The sequence below is a fragment of the Talpa occidentalis genome, unplaced genomic scaffold, assembly GCF_014898055.3.
Source record: "Talpa occidentalis isolate TD23 unplaced genomic scaffold, MPIMG_talOcc4v2.1 talOcc4.7, whole genome shotgun sequence".
NCBI lineage: Eukaryota > Metazoa > Chordata > Mammalia > Eulipotyphla > Talpidae > Talpa > Talpa occidentalis.
The window spans coordinates 130,605,339-130,627,651 of NW_023605083.1; the positions used below are offsets into that span (position 1 = coordinate 130,605,339).

The following is a 22,313-nucleotide window of genomic DNA, read 5'->3' on the forward strand; positions in this document are numbered from 1 at the left end:
ACTAGGGGAGGGGAGGGCTAGGGCCCTCTGTACTGACTTGGCAACTTTTTGGTCCGTCTAGAATTGTTCAGAAGGAAGTTTTTTTTCCAAAATGTACTTGATCATGGGGTGGGGAAGTGGGAGAAACCACCATCCACCCCCAGGAATTGCTCAGCGGGGAGCTGGCCATGGCTGCTTGTGCTTTTCCGGGTAACAGACCCGGGCCCCACGGGGAAAGGCAGGGGAACAGGTGCTGCGTGCCAGGAGCTGTCTTCTTTCAGGCTCCCAGACCAGCAGCCTCCCTCCAGACGGAACCTGAGGAAGGAAGTGGTGAGCTGGCGGAGTCTCAGCACTGGGGTGAGGGCACCCAGCTGGCCACAACCCCGCTGGCCATCCCAGAGTCAACCACAGACGACCACCACCTCTTCCCATCAGACCCGGGGGTGTCCGTGGGGTGCTCCAGGGATGGGGTCAAGTTCTTCTGAGAGCTGATCCAGAGAACAGCCAGCAGATGGCGACAGAGCCCCACCCAGGTCTCGGCTCATCCACTGTTCATTTCAAGGGCCGCGCTGGTCAAAAATCAACTAAGACGGATTTGTTCTCTCCTGGGCCATGGGGCGACGCCCTCAGGTGCACACAGGTATGCATGCACACACCTGGGCTTCACTGAGCACGGAGCAGAATGCTGAGGAGCAGCTAATTTAAACCCTTTGTTACAGGGCAGGGAGAGGGGCAGCCCAAACCCCGCAAACCTGCCTATGCTATATAGGGTTCTGCCACCCACAGCATCAACACAAAACATAGGAGACTTTAATGGGAAGGAACTTTAATAAAACTAGGAAACAAGACAGGAAAGGCAGAGAATCTAGTTTCTAAATGAAGCACCCAAAGTGACCCGTCCCCTTGTGGGTAAAAGTCCATCCAAATGGGATTGGCCCAGAGCAAGGCCCCAAAGCCTGCCCAAGTCTAAAGCACCTTCCAGTGGGGACCCACAGAAAAGGGTCAGAAACAACCAGACAAGCCCGGAAGGAAAGAGCAAAATCAACATCAAGATAAAGCGGCCATTGTCCCCTCCCCACGGGTCTCACCCACATCTGTGTCACCCCGTCCACGACCAAAAGCAAGTGCAGTTTCTTCACGTGTCTCTAGGCTCCATGCGCCTCCTCCAGGTCTCCTGGCTCCATCCTGCTTCCTACCTCAGTCTCCTCTGCAGCTTCTTCTCTCCCTGCTCAGCTCCACCCTCCCTTGGGTGGGGCAGGGAACCTGGAACCTCCCCCTTTCCTGGGGACCCCCCTGTTACACCTTTTCCAGGTTGAAATACACGACCCTCAAACCACCACGTGGGCACGGGCTTGTTAGACAACTTTTCTAGAGCTGGCTAGGTGGGGACACTGGGAGAGGCAGGACCCCCCATTCCAGGGCAAGCCCATGAGCCCCACGAGTCTCCCAGGAAGGGGTTTGCCCTCCAGGCAGGGTTGCCCCTCACTCCCCCCCCCCCCACCGTGGGGTCTGGCATTCAGACCTTCAAAGGTTATGCAATGCCTCCCACCAGAAGCTCCCAGCAGCACTTTTCATGAGGGAGTGGGGGGACAGAAAGGCTCTCTTCGCACCTGCAGTGTCCAACCAGCAGCAGCACCCAGGGCTTATCAGAAACACCAATTCTCGGGACTCCCCAGGACGAGTGAATCAGAAAGTCAGCCACTGGCAGGCGGTTGGAATGTGCTGTGTGGAAAAGCACCTTCGTTTCACCCAGCTGTCCCTGCACTGGCCTGTCTCTCCCCAGCACCCACAGGCTCCTGAGAGGGACAGGACAAGCATGGACCTAGAAGGTCCCCGCAGCTCAGAATTTCCTGTGAGAAGTCAAGCCTCAGCCACACAGCATTTGGGGGAGCACAGCAGCTCCCACCCCAGCCATCTCCACCCTTGACAACACGTGGGCAGTGCAGCCTAACCAGAACTGAGGGCACTGGTCTAGAAAGTTCTAGAACACAGGCCATCCTTAGCAATTATATAGACTGTTTCATCCTACCTTTGTCTGTGGCTTCCCCTATGTTTTTACCACCTTTATTTGTCCTGCCTTTATTCCCTTTACTTATAAAAATAAAATTTCAACTAAACTTAGCGCTGCCCCATAGGGGTGAGAAAAGGATTTTCTGTCCTTCCTGAAGTGAGGAATTTGCAGACACGCCTGCAATCCTCCCATTGAGCACACGAGGGCACCAGATCCCCAGCGTTGGGCAGGAGGTCTGGGCCCTGGGCAGGTTCCTGGGGCAGGAGGGCAGCGGGCTGAGGGACAGGCAGCCCCTCAAGCCACCACCAGAGCAAGGCCCGTGACCTTCGAGTTGCAAGATGCTGCGATATGCAGCCCCCTCACCTGGCACCTCTGAACCCCCACCTGCCCATGTCCGCCCACTGGCCTGGTCAGTGAGCAGATAGTAGACCAGGCAGCAAACTCGGCCATTCAGCCTGCATCTGTGTTTGTCCGCAGGCGCGCAAGTGCCACCAGGATTAAAGATGGTCCTGCAGAGGCAGGACACAACAGGGCACTGCAGGGAGCATGTCCCCCCACAGACCGGAGCACGTGGACACCTCATTGAGGCCCTCAGCCGCACCCAAGGTTGGCCCAGCTCCCCATCCTGCAGATGAAGAGGGGTCCCCAACATGCAGTGCCTCCCAAGGCCAGGCTGGGGAGTCCAACAGGAGGCGACTTCCCTTTAGCAAAGCACCTCTGCAAAGGCAAACAGGAGCCGAGTTCTCAGGAGTGTGTGCCGGGACGCGGAGCTGGGGTGGCCCAGCCGAGGCACAAGCTGCGCCCAGCTTAGGCAGCCCACAGGGGCCTCAGCCCCTCGCCACCCCAGGGCAGAGCCCCTCGACCTTCCCCACCCGCCCAGTTTGTCTTAAACACTTCTACAAGGACACGGCCATGACGGGTCACACACGTGCCATGTCGCCAGGTAGAAGGTGAAGTGTATGTGTGTGCGTGTGTGTACACGTGTATGTGCATGTACATTTGTGCATGTGTGTCTTCCACGCCCACAGGCACCCAGGCTGCAAGACCAGTCGGTCCCTCCCAGGGCCCACACGCCCCACCCAGGGGTGCCCCCGAGGCACTCAGACAACATGACAGGGTCAAGGTCGCACCTCCACAGCAGGGGCAACCAGGCAGCGCCCCTGCCCCAGCCGACGGGCCCTGCTTCCCAGACACAGAGGACCTCCCTGCCTGCCTGTCCACCCCTGGACACAACCGGACCACCCTGCACAAGGGCGCCACAGGGCAGCTCCTATCTTTGTGACCAGAGCTCAGGAGGGTCACAGCCAGGCCCAGGCACCGGCTCCTTCACCTCCTGCACTCACGTGTTATGTCAGGACCAACCCCCCAGCATGGTTTCCCGGCAGGGGACGAGTCAGCCAACCTTCACGACACCCACAAGACTGAACCCATCCAATCAAGGTAGGTCAAGCGCGAGGAGGCCCTCAAACGCCACCCGTGTTCCCACCCGAGGGACTGACAGCTCCTGCCGGCCACACACACACACACACACACACACACACACAAGCCAATCCGTGGGGGCCCTACTCCAGGGGGGGCAGGAGCTCTCTCACCCTAGCCCCCCAGGTCCAGGCCCCCATGTTGGAGAAAGTGGCCTAGAAATCAGCTTTGCTTTGGGTAAATGTCTCCTTTGCTCATTCCTGAACACGGCCCACGTGGCGGGGAGGCTACGCGCCTCGCGAAGTCATCCAAGAACACTGAGGAATGGGGGGCTGAGCTCCTGGGGGACCCACTCTCAGATCCAGAGGCTCATCCTTGGTGAGATGGACACAGGACCAGGACCCCCCCAAACTTTTAAGGGTCCATGAAAATGGTTTAATTTCTTTTAAAATCAGAGCAAAGAACACACACTTTGAGGCTGTTTGCACGAGGATCACGACTATCTGTAACACCCTTGTGTAAAATGTATTTTTTCTTTTTTTTCCTAAGGATGGGCAGGAGGGGGGCCCACACAGGCGCGAGAGCCCCTGGCTCAGGGAAGTCCAAAGGTGACCCTGAGCTGCATGGAAAGAGCAGCGGCTCAGGAACCCCACACCTGCACCCCAGCAAGCAGCCTCTCAGCCAGGACCCCTCTCTGTCTGCACCTGCCGCCCCAAGACGGGATCCGCAGCTCCTGAAAGGGCCAGGGCAGGCCCGGGCCAACCCCTGCCCACCCCCCAGGGCGGCAGGGACTGGACAAAGCTCACGATTGCCAGACCAGAGACTCGCATCTGTTCACACATCTCCCGATATTACGAAAAATAATAATCATAAGATACAAAGGTATTTATGGCAGCCGGAGGGGGGCCGTGGAAACCCACGGGGGGACGGGGGACACCAGTGACAGGTGACACAGGAATCACCCTGTCCCGAAAGCACAAGGACAGAGACAGAGAGGTCACCCCTGAGAGGCACCCCAGGGTGATGAGGGGGGAGTGCACCCACACTTCAGGGAGACGTCAGCCAGGTTTCTTTCAGGCCAGCCAAGTTTTCAAATTTCCTGACACTTAAAATCCGGGCCACCGCGGGGACAGAGAACAAGAGCCTCTTGCTGACCATTGCAAATGCTCCCGCCTGATGCTTCCCATCACTGTCCCTCCCTCCACCAGCGTAGGGACTTAGGCGAGCTCTCTTGGAATGCACACACGTGTGCATGCTCCCACACACGCACACACATCGTTGTGCACACACACGCACCAGTGCACCCTGCACGTAGCAATCTCAGGTCAGGGCCACTGACGGCGCTTGAGGCCGGGCAGCTCTTCTCCTCCGGGCGGGTCTGTTTAGCGCTCGGAGCCGCAGAGGACGCGTCAGGACAGGAGGGAGGCTCCTCAGTGGGAAGGAATCCCAGTGCAGGCAGCTCCCCGCTTTCCAAAGGCCCCGTGCCGGCGGTCTTCCAGGATGGAAGGCAGGCAGAGAGAGGTGGAGAGTGCGTGCAGGAGAGGACAGGGGGGCTTGAGGACACAGAGCAGCCTGGAGACTCCAGCGCCCCCTTCACGTGTTCTTGGGCGGCTCTGCCCACTCCCCAGAGCCTGGGAAGCCACGGAAGGGGGCAAACCGGCTCAGGCTGCACAGCCCTGCAGCTGGGGGGCAGCGGATCCAAAAGCAAAAGCAGAACTAGGGCGTCCTCCGAGTATTTCCGGGATGTGGAGTTGGAGGGAGGAAGAAACAGAGAAACCAGAGGCCAGGAAGATGGGCAGGTTGCATCCTGTTATTAAAACATCCAGACTGGCCACAAGGTAAGACGGAGGGGAAGGTTTTCATGGCATCATTTACATGATAAGCTGAACCTTGAAGCCAGACTCTACTCGGGGCTTGTCTAGAGCAAACGGTGACATCCGTTCTGCACAAGAGTGTAAACTGCTAAGACTAAACACACCAACCAGGGGTTTCTTGCTAGTCAGAAACGAGGCTGAGAACCAAGTAAGCGCCGTGTGCCCGCCATGAGCCCTCTGCCTGGGCCGGGGGAAGGAGCAGAGACACCCCCCAAGGGCAATTCATGCACAATGGGGAGGCGGGATGCAGTGAGATATTTTTTAATATAAAGTCGTCCTGGATCACAAATACAGGCCGAGCAGTGATGTCAAATGGAAAGAGAAAGTGACCAAAGATGGCCCAGGGTTGGCAGCAGAGAACGGCACCTACTGCCCAGCCCGCTGACGCCAAGCCCGTCCTCCAGTCCAGCAGAGTGTGAATCTGCACCTCCAGCACCTTCTCCTGCCTTTGACACCAAGTTAGGAGCCGCCGCAGCCCCTGCAGCCTCCTGATGGGGGTCCGTGGGCTGCTGGCTCCGGCCAAGCTTTCCCACCTTCTCTGCCCTCACCACGCACAGCCCACCCATCAGAGCTCTGCCAGCACTGCCACCTCCTCTCTAGCCCAGAAGCCACAGGTGTCCTTCCACCTTTGTCCCCTCGCCAACGAGCCCCTCCTGCCTCACTGCAGCCCACCCTCCAGTTTCTCCGTCCTCCCCAGCAAGTCGAGAGTCCTCCCTCATCTGGGCTCTGGCTATCTTGTTCATTCTGTGCAAATTTACTGCCTTTGCTGTTCAGTTTACCCCCTGAGCTGTGTCTGCTCCACCCTGCTTCCCCGCCTGGGCCAGACATGCAAGCTGTGTTTGCAGAATGAATAAGAGCCTCCTCCCTCCTTGCCTCGTTGGGCCGGGGCTGGGGAGATAGGAGGAAGGGCATGAAAATGGGATCCGTGGACATCTCCACCCTTATAAACAACACCTGACAGCCAACCTGGGAGAGGAAAATCAGCCATAGTCTGGGGAGCATTCGGAGGGGGTGGGGGATTATGCCAATATCCTTCCAGACCCTTTGGGGGAGCAGGTACAGCAAGATGGGAGGGCCAAGGCCTTCCTGGCTGGTAGAGGGTTGGACCCGGTTCTAATCTTCCGCTTACTCTAATGACCAGGAAACAGACCTTCTGCGTCTGTCATTATGACTTAATGAAGCCCCAGCAGCCCAGATGAGGAAGCCAGGTCAGCACAGCTGGCTGGTAAGGTGGGCCTGGGCATCAGGAGGGACGCTGCTCAGACGCCCAGGTCAGCGCCCCGGCTCCACCCAAACACCCGGCTGCCAAGATCCCATTAACCCATTCATAGCTGCGCACGTATGTCACAGCCTGGGCACACCCGGGCTTCAAAGCCAAATAGTGGTGGCCACTTGCTCAGCACCACCACACTGAGCGGAGCAGGCCGGGTCATGCAAGGCCGCCTACACAAGGTCTCGATTAAGGGGAGAATCAGGAGACAGGTGGGGCCTGGGTGGCGAGATAAAGTTCACTGCACCCCTTATAATAAAATGAAAGATCAATAAAGCTGATATAAAAAAAAAAGAAGAAGAAGAAGGTGGTGACCAAGTAGGCCGCCGGGGAGAGCAGGGGAAATGGAGCATCACTCTCAAACCCACCCCCAGTCACCAGGGAGCCTTACCAAGAGTGTCTCTTACCCACTCCATGCCACCCTCCTCCCCGATGCTGGGAACCCCATCTGATGGCTGCTGGGCTGGCTGGACTGGCTTCCAGCCTTCCCCTGCCCCTTCTGGGTACCATCTTTTCTTCCTCTGTAAGAAGATGCCAACATTTTCAGCTGCAGGTGTGAGGCCACCCAAGAGGCCCCATCCAAGACTCAGACGCCACTGTCATGCTTTCTCCTTCAAGGTGATAGTTACATGCTGTCACCTCCGTGGAGTGTCGGCACTAGGCTGGGCTAAAATGTCAGTCCTGGAAAGCCCAAGGTCAAATTCTGGCTTAAGGGATGAGATCCCCAGGAGGACTTCCCAGGGAGCAGGGGTTCGAGCCAGCACTGACCAGAGGACACACTACCCAGCCCAGGGGGGCTGGTTTAAAACCCTGCCTTGACACCCCCATGCTGGGCCATGCTGGGCCGGTCACATCAGTAAAACCAGATGCAGACAGGAGCCCCCTCTGTGTTGGGAGGGATGAGAGCACACACTGCCAGGCAGCCCAGCACACAGTAGGGCAGCCCAGCACACAGTAGGGCAGCCCAGCACACAGTATGTACTCAGTCCCATTAGCACCTGAGCGCTGAAGTGGATGGAGCTCGGGCAAGAAGGGGGAGCTGGAGGGAATACGGCAGAGCAGCCCGTCAGAAGGACAAAGGCAGATAGTGGACATTTCCGCAGCGAATGACTCAACGAAGCAAAATACTTCTAGAAACTGCCACACAGTAATAAACAAAGCAAAGTTTCTGAGGCTAAGAGGGAGGAGGGAGGGAGAGGGTCGAGAGGATATAAAGGAGAAAGCAGGAGGAGCACGAGGGCAGGGAAGCTCCGAGCTGTGGTGGGACGGGAGAAGGGAGCGGGCTGCATAGGGGTCCCGAGTTTGTTTCTCCCCCCAAAACCTCCCGGGCCCCACAGCTCACACCTGCAAACCCAGCCCAGGGCAACCTCTGCTCCTTCCTCCCTCCTCAGCTATGGGGTTGGGTCTTCTGCTGAGCTACTGGCCCCCCCGACAGTTGCTAGGGAAGAGAAGGGCCATTTCTTGGGGGATGAAGGGGCCCAGCTGGACGTCTCATCCTAAGAGGGACTTTCTGACCGAGTCTGATGTGGAAAACTAACCTCCAGGCTCATCCAAAGTGACAAATGAGGGAGGACCAAAGGGGAGCAAAGGGAAAGTCATTCCTGGCTGTGTGATCTCTGATAACTTACTTTCCTTCTCTGTGCCTCATTAACTCCTCTGTAAAATTGGGCCTCCCTGGTGGTGCAAGGGGTTGGGCACCGCACTATGAGGCAATCCACAGCCTCTGCAGCATGAGTTTGATCCCCAGCAGGCCAGGGAGAAACCCACACGGCATGGCAGACCTCTCCTGTCTCCCCGCTGTTCCCCTCAGCAGTGTATTTCGGTCAGTCTGCCTGTTCTGCTCCCCACTCTGTCTCTGGTGAATCCTCTCACCCCCCACACCTCTGGCTTACACCCCAGCTCTTATATGCATAAATAAATAAATCTTTAAAAAAATAAAATAGGGATAATAATCCCTGCAAATGCGTGTGTGTTTGGGCACACACGCATGTCTGAGCAGGCCTCGGGTGTGTGTGCCTTAGGATAATTGAGGCTCAGAACCCAGAATGGGGCTCACGTGGGGCTCACGATGGCTGTTACCGGCTGATACTGTGGCGCTTAGGACCAAGGGCATCACCTCAGTGGTGCACAACCACCTTCTCAGAAGGTCCTCACAGGGTTAAACACCAGAGCCTCCCTGTGGGACTCTGACGACCCATGTGGAGACCGCCACAGTATGGTGTCCACACCAGCCCCGGGGCCTCCATCCCAGCCCCACTGGCCGGGGACAGCAGTCCACGGTCACCAGCACTGGCTTCTCTCAGGCATCAGGGTGCTGTCCCAGCAGGAGACCCTCCCCAGCACCTGCTCTTGCTCTCAGGGGCCGCTGCGTCCCCTGGAGTCCTCCCCTAGCCAAGGGCAGACTGGCCAAGGGCTGCGGGGTCACGTCAGGGGCGACAGCGCTTCTCCAAAAGGGCAGGGTGATGGGCAGCCAGCGAGAGGTCTGCCAGCCCCTCTGGCTTAAAAGCAAACCATTAGTTAGAAGGAAAAGCCCGTCGTTAGGTTTGTGGGTCCACGTCTACAGAGAGCGGCAGGTGTGTCTGCAGAAGAGAAGGTCTAGTGGAGAACAGCTCCAGGGTGGCCCTGGGGGGCTTGAGAAGGAAGCGCCCTCAAAGGAAGATCTGTCTGCTTCCTCCTGCAGCCAGGGGGGACCCCCGACTCCCCCCCCAGCATCCTTTTCCCCAGACGCCGAGGCCCCCCCCACCCCACTCTGGGCTCTGTGTCCCCACTCAGACCGTGCAGCCCTGCCGAGCAGGAGCCGAGCAGGACCCCCAGATCAGGGCAGACTCCTCTCTCCCTCCTCCCTCCCTAGCCCCCAGGGACTCAGTGGCACCTTCGCTAGGGTCCCCCTTGGGGAGAAGAGCTGAGAGATGTGGCCCCCAAATCTGCCCCAGAATGCAAGGCGTGAAGCCCCACCCCTCCAGAAAAGTCCATGCATGAGCTTGGTCTCTCAAGCCCCTCAGGGGCCCGGTCCCCAGGAGAGACGTGGGGAGCCTCCCTGCACCTTCTCCCTGCCTGCCTCCCCGGCCCCCTCTCGCCCTGGCCTCCCTGAACAAAGGTGCTTTTCTGCCTGCTCCCGGGGTCACCACATTTTCGTCAGACCTGTGCTTGTTTTCTTTCTGCTTGAGCCCATCTTGGCGTGTCTCCCCAGGCACGCTGGACCCTAGAGACAAACCCTGTATTGTTTTCGCAGACCTAATAAATGACAACACCCCACCCTGGCACGGACTCGCTGGCGGCCCAGCTCCCCTCCCTGTCCAAAGTCGCCCTCCCCGGGAAGCAGCAGCAGGCGCATGTCATGGCGAGAGAAGCTGCTTGCTCCGAAGGCGCCCCTGCCACGTGATGCAGGTGAGGGTTCAGCCCAGGCCAGCAGCGGGGACCCCACAACCCAGCGCCTCCTCTCCTCCTGCTGAGGCCTGGCTGGAAGGGAACCACCAAGGGGTAACTAACGAGGCCAAGCACCTACAGGAAGGTGCTCAGGACGCCTCCCCATGACCGGCCTTCACCAACAGGGGAGCCCTGGGGTCCTGAAAAAGTCAGCAACGAACACGGTAAAGGCTGAAAAAGCACAGACTTTTGCCCCCCACTAGCCGCATCCACGGGGCCGATCCTGTGTGTTCCGGAAGGGGCCAGTGCCCTCCAGAAAGAAGCATCCTCACGGAGGGCCTGTTCTGGTCATCCGGGCACGGCTGTGCCAGCATGTGGGCAACGAGCCAAAATGAGACACACGCGTCACCCCGTCCCAACACACTAACACGTGGATTGTTCCAGAGCTTATGAGACAGCCGCCAGAGCCTCAGCCCGGTGGTGGGTGGGGAACAGGCATGGCTGTGCCCATGGGGTCAGAGCTCGGAGCAAGTAGCTGCAGAGCTGGGGCCGCTGCCGCCTCTGGCCTCTCTCTGCAGCTCCCCAGCAGGAAGGCCGAGCCCCCCCAGGGCACCGGGCAGGCAAGGGCTACACCTCTGTTCTTGGGCACCCAAGTGGCACGATCCCTGCACAGCAGCTGGGTGCAGGGCCTGGGAACGCTGGGGAGGTGGCGGATGGACCAAAACTGAAGCTGAGGCCAGAGGGCAAGACCAGCAGGGCCCTTGGTGACCCGGGGCCCCTTGGTAGCCCCCCTTCAGCTGCCCCCGGGCCTCTGCCGAGGCTTTAGAATCAGACACCACGGGCTGGACCTCAAGCACTCACTGCTGGGTGATACTGGGCAGACCCTTGGCCTCTCTGAGCCTTCCCGGCCAGGTCTGTAGCCCCGTCAGGGCTGAGAAGTGGCTGCAGCGCTGAGCCCCTCGGAGGCGCTCAAGGCCCAATGAGAAATGTCTCTTCATGTGAGAGGCTTTGCCCGCACAGACTACGCCCACACGTGGGCCAAGAGGGGGTGTTTACGCCCATACCCCACACACGCACACACTCGGATGGGGCGTGCACACCTTAACACGGAGCGCGCGTGCACACACACATGCACAAGCACAAGCGCACACACACACACACACTCGGGGCCTGGGCCCCTGAACGGTGGGTGTCTCCCTATCCAAAAGGGAGAAAGGTCGTAGGCGCGCGACACCGGGCGTTTCTCCCCGGCAAACCAAGACCAATGTTCCAAGAACTGCCGGTGGCAGAGCCAGGGCCCAGGGCCCCAAGACGAGTTCTCCCCTAGAAATAAAATAAGACAATCACCCCTCAGCTCTCTCCCCCACCCCCTGCCCAGCCCCCTCCGCTGTTTGCTCAGACCCTTGCTCTCCACACAAAGTCTCCATTGGCCTCCCCCGTGGGGCCCGGATAAAGGGGGTTTTGTCCTCCCCCCAGGGCTGAGCAAGCTTATCTGACACTCCAGCAGGCTTTGTGAACTGAGTGTCCCAGGATAAACGCTCCCTTAAGAGTGGCTTGGCCTGGGACAGAGGGACCCTCTCCAGAGGAGAATGGGGAGCTTGTTCGATGGTCTTTTAATGTGGGGGGCGGGGTGTCACCGAGGACAAGCCTCCAGCGACTCTCACAGAAGGGTCTCTGTCCCAGGGCTAGCATGGAGAGAATTCTTAAAGACCAGGATGCTGAAAGGGGAGGCTTTCTTTTTTTTCTTTTTGCTAAGGGGAGGGGAGGGAGTTTGGGGGAGGGAAGGGGTGCGGCCAGGACGTCCTCCCGGAACATCAGGTTACAAGGCCACTCTTGCTGAAGAACAACCTAAACCAAGCAGACCTGGCAGCCAACCCCCTGAGCAGGATTCCAAGGGCACCCCTGTTTGTTCTGCAGCTCCCAGGCTGCCCCCCAGATCCAGGACGTGAGCCACCAGCGGGCAGAAAGCACCTTATTCTCACCCACCTGCAGGACCCTGCTGCACGGTCCCCAGCGATCAGCCCTGTGAAGCAAGGGTGCTGGGGCCTGCCTGGAATCACCCCTCTAAGGCCAGCGAGGACATGCCCTGGCCTCCACGCCCCTCTGGGGTTCAACACCGGCCTCGAGGATACTGGAGTGGGGTCTGGACACGTGCGACTCCTAAGTGACCAGTTGGGAAACACGCCGGCTCTAAAGACAGACCCACCTCAGAGTCCGGCCCGAGCTTGCCACTGGGTGATGGTGTAATCGCTCATGCTCTCCAGAGCAGACTGGGCATCTGCAGACGGAGAACCGAGGCGATGTCTTGAACTGGGGAGCAGTTAATGAGAGTTCTCGTCAGGGAAACTCTAGGAGAGGATTCTTCCAATGAATCTTGTTGATTATCTAACGTGGACTTCACTATCTTCCGTGAAGGAAGAAATCTGTTTCCCACCGGGTTCCTAAAGGGTGCAAGGGTCTGTCTCCATCGGCAGGGAGGAAATACCACTTAAAAGCTGTCGGTGGGTCACTGGGGTAGCAGAGCTGAAGGGTGTTCATACCCAAAGACGTTATCAAACCCACCTGATGGATGATTTCTAGCACTTTCCAAGACAAGCAGGGATCCAACTTGGAGCTGGAAGCGGCAAGACGCAGACCAAGTCCTGGTTCTGCCACTAACCAGCAGGTGACTCTGGGCCAGTGTCTAATCTGGGGGAGCCTCAGCTTCATGGTGTGTTAAGTGGAACAACAGTTCTGAGCAGCTAGGACAGGCTTTCCTGTAACCATGACAACCAGGCCACCTCCCACTTCACACACCTGCCCTAAAAAAGGCTATTCAGGCCCAAGCTTCCGTAGAAAGAATCTATCAACATGACAATGAGCTTTTCTCCCCCATGGCACAGCAGGGCAGCCACTTCCTTACAGAGCTCACCCAGCCTGTGAGCAAGCATCAGGGATCCTCAAACAAGGCCCACCTGTGTGTTTGCACGCAGAGGGATCAGGCTCCCCACCTTCAGCTGGGTGGGCTGGAGATGACAGCCTCCTCAAGCATGGGGCCCCCACATCAGGGAACCACTTGACAGGAACCACTTGAGTGACTGGTCCAGGACAGGCCACGCATGGCCACCACCAGCCTGTGTCTAATCCCACTGCCCGACACAGAACCCAGCATGCATTCACACAATCCATCAGCCCCAGGCCCCGTGACGGGGATTTTTACCCCATGGAGAGAACAGAACCTGCCTCTGCTGGGAGATTGGGAGCAGCACCAGCTGGGTATGGAAGCTCAGAACCAGCGAGGAGCACCCCAAGGTCAAGTCGCCTCTGCAGTAACAACTCTTGTGTAGGTAAATGAGAGCCCAGTCACGCCACCCTCTGCAAGGCTGGTCTCAGATCCAAGAGCCACGTTCCCGCCTCTTGATGGCGCAGGACAGAACCCCCTGCACAATGGACCCTCAGGTTCAGAAACTCAGGAGACTGACGCCGCGTGTGCGTCCTTCAACTTGGACTGAGCAGTACCCAGCGGCCCAGGCACTCCCCAAGGACCTGGTCAACAAAGGCAAACAAGACGACCTGGAAGCCCCCAAAGCCAGCAATCCAGTGTGTGATCCGGCAGCAAATTCACGGCAAACACATGGTTTCTCTCTGCATCTCTCCTGCCTCCTGAGCTTAGGCCTCAGTGTCCATTACAGGAGAGGGACGCTGCCTGCACCCCCAGAGGCAGGAGTGAAGCATGGATAGCAGGAGGGGGCTCAGTGCGCCCCACCTCCAGGGGTGATGTGACCATGGCTACAGGGCGGCCCTCAGGAATTCAGAGGCCAAGATATTCGGAGACCTGCGAACATCCACCCTCCATCCCCACCGGGGAAGGAACCTGAAGGACGGGCTCATGTAAGGAAGAGAGAATGAAAAGAAATGGTGAAAAAGAGCCAAAAATCACCCAAAAGCACTGCTAACAGGCACCCCAAAACCCGACTGTTGAAGCTGATTCACCCTGGATCTCTGTACGTGCATCTAAAATGCCCCTCCTGTTATAGAGGGGGAGGCCTTGAGCCTTGTACTGAGTCCCATGACAGGGGTGACGTAGGGGGTGAGACCCCAGCACTGGTGGGTGCCAAGGCTGGGTAGAGCCATGAGGCTCTGTCCTTCAAAGCCCCGGGGTCCTAGGACAGTTCTCAGCCTCCAAAACCCCGCACCTCTCCCGCCGGCGAGAACAGCGCCCAGACCCAGGAGCAGAGGACAGGAGACCTGCCGGGCCTGTGGAGGCGGCTTCTCTCTGCGCCCCAGAGCATGGCTGCGCAGGTGGGGCCTTGGGGCTGGGTCTAGTTGAGGCAACAGGTGACACCAGTGGTCAGGAAAGGCAGAGAAAAAGGCTCTGGAAAAAGGGAACTGAGCCACGTTCAGAGGCCACGTGGGGCGGGGAGCAGAGTGCCGAGGAAGGCAATTCCAGGAAAGGCGGAAAAGCCCAGTGGTCAGAGAGGAATGAGGTGCCGGGACCACCTCACCCTCTGGTTAACCACATCCCTGCTTTCCACTGGAGAAAGTTAATTAAAAACCCAAACATCTAAATTTTCCCAGCTAGCCTGCCAGCGTTACAGATGCCCTTGGACCCAGAGAAACCGACAGTGGCCCGGGGCCACCAAAGCAGCCTGGTGTGAAGCCTATGGGGGCGGGGGCGGGGGGTGTCCCTGGGGAAGGTCCCAGGGAGGGAGGGGACATGGGAGGGGTGACAGCTGGGCGGCCACAGGAAGGCACTCCCTGGGGAGACACTTGGTTGATCCTGTCCTGCCAGAACAGCTTCGTTTCCTGCTGCCACCACGTTCCCTGGGGTCCAGGGACACAAGGTCACTTTCGTCCACCACGGGGGTAGCGCAGAGCCAGGCAGGCAGAGGGGGAAGCCAGCTGGTCCCCGAGGCCATTAAACCCATTGCTGCCAATGCCTCCAGCTGGACAGGCTCTGGGGACGTCCAGTGACAAACAGGCCCAGTGGGGCTTTCTAGGCTCACACGGAGCTTTGGGAAGAAAACCCCAGAAAAGAGGTGCTCTCTTAGGCAGCCACTGCAGGTGCTCTCTGAGGGAGCCAAACTCTCACGTCTCACCTTGTGCTCAAGCAGGCACTGGAGCACCTTGAGGGCGTTCCTGGGGTGAACGCAGACAGAGGGGCCGGGTCCACTTATGGGAGGCCCTTGGAGACAGGCAAAAGGGGCTGGCCAGGGGCTGGCGAGGGGGGCAGGGTGTGACATGGGGCAGTTTTCCATTCAGGGTGACAAAAAAGTTGTGGACAGGAGGGTGGGGAGCTGCTGAGGAAGCCACGGGTGACAGCTGCCCGGCCCCTTCCAGGCGGTGATGATGATAAACTCTGTGCTGTGTGTATTTTACAACCATTAAAAAAAAAAAAAAAAAAGTGTGTGTGTGTTTTTAAATAATTAAGTGGAGAAGGTGCAACATCAGACACAAAAACTCAGAGTTCCTGCTGGTTTCACCACAGACTGCAGCATCCGAGACTTTCCTTCCTTCCCACCCAGAAGCCCTGCCCCACAGAGACGCTCGGTCCAGTCAGGCTGCCCCCGGCCCAAGGCCACACGTGGCCAAGAAGCCACACGCGGAACTCCCTGCTGGGGCGCCTGCCAGGGCGGTGGGCAGGGGACAGAGTCTGGCCTGGCCTGGCCTACTTGGGATCCTCGGTCCAGCGGGGTGGCTACAGTGAAATGAGGTCAAGAATCCACTTTGCAGGCAAAGAAACCCTCAGAAAATCATTCAAGTCAGACCCTGGAAAGGAGCATTTTCCAAGCCCAAATAGGGTAGAGACCTGAGGACCGAGGCTGAGGGCCATGTGTTCCTGCAGATCCGGGCCCCAGACCCTCATCCTCCCGGCCGCGGCCACTTCTGTCTCACCAGCCGCGAAGGTGCTGGGTTTCAAGACACCAATGTCAAAACCTGTACAGACAGCGCGGCCCCGGAGGACGTGATTCACATCATGAAAAGAATTCTCCGCGGAACGTGCGGCTTCAGCATTCCTCCTGGGCGCAGGCTCCCTCCTGCCAGAGTCACGTGCGCAATCAGACTGGTCTCCAGGCCCAAAGGGCATCGGTGGAGCCCAGGAGACCAGGTGATTCTGCATAGTTCAAAGGGAGGGAATGTGTCCAGGACTCTGTGGCACTCTTGTCTGGGAGCTGCGGGGTCCTACCCTGTGAGAAGGGGTGTGAAGGTGGCGTTGGGGGACCCCACCCCGCTCTGTGACGACAATAGTGTGGGGGGGCACACAATGCACCAGGAAGTTGCCTACTAAGGGGCAGCTCCCAAGCTCCCCAGGAAATTCACCAACCAGAGGGCAGGCTGCAGACCTGAGGTGTTCCTGAAATCCAGAAACGCACACTCTATCTATCGTCTTCCAAAGGCAGTCACTTCTGACCTCACCAAGCACGAAGGGCACCCCATTTCAAGATCTGCATCAAATAAGTGCATGTGGGGCTCCAGACCAGGTGGTGTAAGCCAGGAAGTCTTCCTGGAGGAAGACAAAGAGAGAAGCTTCCTGGCTTGGGAAGCTTCAGCGAGAAAAGGCTCCATTCCTGCTTTGGCTGGGGAGACGTCAGCCTACTCCCTCCTTCTGTAGAAAGTCCAGGGGAACGTCTTAAACACCCAGAGACCTGAGCACTCCTCTGCCCTCACACACACTAAATCAGAGCTGACAAAGGTGAGGGGCAGGTGGGGGTGGCTGCCAAGAATACACATCTTCAGCAAGATCACCCAGTCATTTATTCTGATGCGAATCATAAGAATACTTGAAGACCAGGAGCCTGTCTTCAGCCTGGGAAGAGCTGCTGCTGTGGAGAAAAGACCCAGTGAGGAGGTGAGGAGTCACCCAGGAGAGGGACATGCAGGGGTAGACAGGGCCTTGCAGGGCTTGATCACAACACCCCCAAGTTCCTCCCACCAAGACTTCCCGTTGTGACCTCACGGAGCACAGGGCACAGGGAGGCAGGGCAGAGGGACAGACAGGGGAGAGGGACAGACAGAGAGGGAGGGGGGAGGGCAGACATCATAATCCTTAATTGGACAGTTGAGAGTTTCAAAGAGAAAAAGAAAATCAAGGTAGGCAACTGTACGCTGACAGGCACAGAGAAACTGAGTCCCACGAGGCTGTGTTGCTGAGATTTCAGCACCCTCAAAACTTCCTTCCCCCCAAGCAAGCACCACCTTCACTCTGGGGGCAGTCACCCCGGGCTAGAAGTGACAGGCCGCTGGGGCACCTGACCCTGCTCACTGCATATTCCAGGGGGGCGGGTTTGGTACAAGGGAGGCCTGTTATGGGGCAGGAGAAGCACCACTTTCAGAGACCACCTCAGCTTCACGGAGCTCTCAGGTGCAAAGGCACTGGGGCAGCTCCATCCACCTTGCTTCCCAAAACCCCTCAGGCTGGCTCTCCTCAACCCTCTCTAGAGAAATAAAGCCCTTAAAAAATAATAATAATAATAACCACCTCCCAGCCCAAGATTGCTTGACAAGACAGAGATTAGAGCTAGAACACAGGCTCCTTTACCTCTGCCAGACAACCAGGAAATGCTCTCCTTGCTGGGCCTGCACACCCAGCACCCCGACATCCCCTCCTGCTGCAGCCGTGAGTCACCCGCACAGGTACTGCACGCAGGACTTGTCAGTGGCGGATCTGGGGCTTGGCACCGGGCTCTCACGCACACCGGATGCACCCTCCACCCAGCCCCCAAAGGACATGCCAGGACAGATCAGGCAGTCACCTGATTTTCACTCAAGGTCTCGTTCCTGGTGGAGGTTTGGGAAGAAAGTGGGGTGCAAAGATGATTCTCCCACTGTGGTGAGGACCCCTCACCCTCTGGGCCTCGGAGGGTGACAGCTATCTGCTCGTGGGCTAGAGAGAGGGAGGAGGGGCAAACTAACCTGGGAAAGAAGATGGGAGTGACCTCTGAACTTGAGACCTTCTCCAGAGGGGGAGTTTCAGTTACGTGTCCTTCTCACAAATGAATAGTAATGAAGAGGGTACGGAAACCTCCAGAAAGCTCTGGAGGTGGCAGATATTTATGGCAGGGAAGAGTGCCACGGTTTCAAGGGACACACTTGTCACCACACTCACCAAGGTGTCCACACTGTCCATCAGGCCTCAATAAAGTGATTCTAAAAAAGATGTTCTGCAGCAATTCTCTCACTCCCTTTATCCCTCGTGTCCATTGTAAGAACATTCGTGAAACTGCCCAGGGGCGCATGTGCTAACGGTCACCACTGTCTTGGGACAATGCTCCGAAGAGGGGATGCGGGCCATTCCATCCTTACACAGTGGGGTGGCAAACGCATACACACGTACATGTGTGCACACACACATGCACACACCCGTGAACGCAGATGTACTACAACAGTGGAGTTGGCAGGGGCTCAGGCCTAACAGGGGCTGGACACAAAGGTCAGTGGCCCAAATCTTCACTCCACAGACTTAATGCCGAGAATGCTGACCTTAGGGTTTAGGGGCAGAATCTCTGGCCACTGAGCACATCCAGATGAAGGGAGCACCCAGCTGTGTCAAAGAACTTAGAGCTCATGGTTGGACGAGCCCCGACATGGAGACACGGTTCCCAAAAAAGAGCAGATTGTTCCTGAACCAGAATAGGTTGCACGGCAGAAAAAAGATACCCAGAAGAAACGAAAGCTTATGGCCTGGGAATAAATTCAGCATAAAACAAAAGCAAATCAAAGTAAAATTAAAATCAATGGATCCAGGGCCTCCCTGGTTAAGACACTGCACTTTGAAGCTGTCCGCAGCTTCTGCAGCACGAGTTCCATCCCCAGCCAGGGAGCAACCCACATGGCGCAGCAGACCCCTTCTATCTCACCCGCTGCTCCTCTCTGCTGCTCCTCTTCAGTCGATCTGCCTGTTCTGCTCCCCACTCTGTCTCCGGTGAATCCTCTCACCCCTGGCACCTCTGGCCTCTACCCCAGTTCTTGTATGCATAAATAAATAAATCTTAAAAAAAAAAAAAAAATCAATGGATCCAGGACCAGATAAAGGACACACGGGGACCACAGGAGAAATCTGAATGAAGCCTGAAGATGAGTTCAAAGTCTTCCCGCCGTGGAAGGCAGCCCCTGGCTCGCGCACTAGACTGAATGTGGAAAACATGAGTGTTTGGAGAGCTGGGTGAAGGGGTAGGCTACTATTTTGCAACATTTCTATAAATCGAGATTCATATCAAAATTGAAAGTTCATTTAAAAAACAGCATTTTTAAAAAATCTACTAGATGAGTGATTGATTATGAAAGGATGTAACTCAGGGGCTGCAGGATGGATGAGAGGCAGGCCAGCAGTGGGGGAGGGGCGCAGGGCTTCCAGGTGCTCTCCAAACCCCCTCCGTCCCCAAACTAACCCAGAAGGTCACCAACTTCTGCCCTTTAGGGTTTTTATAGAGGTTTCCAGGCCTAAGCATTTTGGATTAAATTATCGAGCATGGGTGCTTCAATGCCTCTCTGTCCCTACCCACCCCCCCATACATCAGGAGTGGGGCTCAAAGTTCAGCATTTTTGATCCAGCTGCCCAGGGAGACTTCATCTTTGGTGCCATTAAAACCACTTCCATCATAGTCTGCAGGCAAATGTTACGTTACTCTCACACCAGTGCCCATCAACTCTCAGCTAGCTGCAGGAAAACAGAACGGGACAAACCACAGCATTCCTCAGGGGTGCACTTCCCCAGTGCCAATGGTATACCTTCCGGGGGAGGGGGTGCATCTCATGGCTTAAGTGTAGCTCTTGCTCCAAGAGCCCCCCGCCCCCCTCCAGAAACAGCCACCCAGAAGGGCATTCCTTTAATGCAGACAGGACTCTGATCAAGCAAAGTTAATGATTTCTGGGAATTTTCCAAAGGCACACATCTAAACCATGGGCAAATCCTATGGGCAAAAGATGCACTCGCCAATGCACGGCTTCTGGGGAAGGAATCTGGAGCCAGCTGAGTGCCCAACAATAGGGGGATTGTCAAGCAAATTCTGATGCCAGCCTGAAGCAGGGTACAGTGCCAGGCAGACACTGCATAAGGGACTGTTCAATAAAATCGAGGGAGAAAAGCAGGAAACAAAATGGCAGGATTTCAGCAACAGAAATATGTCAAATTGCCAGCATTGTTGTGGGGACGGGAGGGTTTTCTCCCTGCTTTTTGCACTTTTTTTTTTTTTTTTTTTTGCGATTCTCTGTAAAAGAGAAAGAGCGTGGATTACTTTGAAAAGCAGACCTGGTGGAGGGGGCGGAGCTGCAGGTCAGTTTCCACAGTTAGTCTCCCAGGATCTGTGGGGTGAGGAGTTCCAGCCCCCGGGTGTGGCCAGAGGCACAGGCTCCTGTGTGGGGGCAGCACCCACACATCGCCTTTTTCTACCTGTGGATCTGCCCCTGCCTTTTCTGCCAAGCAGGTGCTCAAAGAGCACAAGCACCCGCACAGCTTCTAGAAGTTTTCACTGCAGGAGGGACTTCGGGGTGGGGAAACAGACCATGACAGACAGGCTGCCAAAGGAGCTGAGGGACCGGAGCGGGAAGAAGACCCCACCTCTAGTCCAGCACGTCCAGGACACAGAGGAGGTCCTGGGGTTGAGGACCAGTGCCAAGGTGGAGGAGGAAAAGCAGGACCCTGGATCATCTGAACATCAAGGCCCTCGTTCAGCCATTCATTCAACAAACATGTGTTGCTGGGTCCTCCTTGACAGACAGCACAGTGCCCAGCACAGCACAGACACAAAAGGACAAGAGCAGGAGAGAGTGCGCTGGGGGAGATGCTGGAACTCTGGACTAAGCCTCAGTCCCCACTTCCACCAGGAGACCTCCAGGTGCCCGGAGGGTAGAAGGCGGTAGGGAAGCGCGAACCACTGGACCTAATTCCTGCCATCTCCACCCATTCACCCATTCAGAAAGCTTGCCCTGGGGGGCACCAGATGGTGGCCAGTCCTTAAAGTCAAGCAGCTCGCCAGGGCACCAGCGACCAGGGCCCTCAGGAAAGCTCCATCCCCACGGCCAACAGGAGAGGGACTCCAGGCTGCAGCCACATGGGGATGGCCAGTGGCTACGTGGGGATGGCCAGGAAGCTCGCCCAGGAGACAGCATTCCTGAAATAACAGCCCGACAGGAGGAAAGGACGCTGAGGACGCGGGGTCCCGTTCCCAGGCTGGGGCTGGGTCCAGGGGGGCAGCCTCGGGGACTAAAGGCACTGCCCACTGCGCCCCAGCAACCAGCTCCGCCGGGAGGCGCGGGCCGGGTGACCTGCCCCCCAGAGGATGTCCAGCACAAGAACGAACATTTCAACCCAGGCCCGGAGACCTAAAGGCGACGTGGGGACGGGCCGGGAGTGGGGGGCGCGGGGGTAAAACACGTCCAATGAACCCCCTGCCCGGAGAGGCCGGGACACTTACCCCGTCCAGGCGCGCCCCGACGGCTGCGCAGCGAACCCCGCGCTGGAGAGGGGCGAGGTCGGGGTCCTCCGATGCCGGCCGGCCAGAGAAGCACCAAGTAATCCACGTTCGGGGTCCGGAGCCCCTAGCCCCGTCCCCACTTTCCGTCTCGGGCCGCAGCGCGGGGTCAGCCCGGCCTCCGCGCGCGGGGCTGGGGAGGGCGCGGGGAGTGGGGCGCGGGGGACCCCAAGGGGCCGCGCTCCCGCGTCCGAGGTCGGGCTGCGACGCGGGGCGGCGCGGAGAGGGGGTGCCCGGCGCCCCGCGGGCAGCAGCCGGACGCCGGCCCTCGCGCGTCCCCGCTGGGCACCGCCGGGGCGCGCCGAGGTCCCGGGGGACCCTCCGCCCGGTCCAGGGAAGCGCCCGGGGAAGCGCCGCGCTCAGCCTCGGGCTGCAGGTCCGCAGGCCCCGGGCGGCGGGGGGTGGACGCCCGCGGGGCAGAGGAGCTCGGGGAGCGGGAGAAGCTGCGCCCCGGCCCGCAGCAGCTCCCCGCCCGCGCGCGCCGCCGCAGCGCTCTGCCCGCGGCGGCCCTTTCGGCCCTTAAATACCAAAGGCGCGGGAGGGGCGGGGCAAGGGGCGGGGAGAGGGCGGGGCGGGGCGGGGAGAGGGCGGGGCGGAGACGCGGCCGAAAGGCCTCCTGGGAGATGTAGTTCGCGCTTCCTCGTCGCCGCAAACGCAAAACCCCCTTTAGAAATGGGTGGGGTATGCCCGCCACAGCAACCCTCCCTGGCCCTTCCTTCGTAGGTAATTAATTAATTATAATTGGGTAGGGTTATAACCCTAGGGATGAGAGAAATAGTCATGGGTCTCTATGGATAGCATTTGATGCTTGGGTACATAAAGATATGAAGGGGAAATAAGCAAATCTGCAGAATTCCAAAAATGCATGTAGCTCTTCTGCCCATAACTTTCTGTTCCGGGGCAGGTTGCCCATAGTGACTTCCTGCCAAGGGTAAGTGTGGAAG

The 22,313-nt window shown here is 57.9% G+C and overlaps 1 long non-coding RNA gene across 1 annotated transcript in view; it reads right to left on the reverse strand.

Moving 5' to 3' along the window:
* The window catches only part of LOC119230675 (uncharacterized), a 131,166-nt gene extending 109,678 nt beyond the window's left edge, over positions 1 to 21,488 (reverse strand). The window contains exon 1 of the long non-coding RNA XR_005121787.1: positions 21,313 to 21,488. This is a non-coding gene — a long non-coding RNA (uncharacterized LOC119230675). The remainder of the gene's footprint in view (positions 1 to 21,312) is intronic.
* Positions 21,489 to 22,313: the final 825 nt, after the last annotated feature.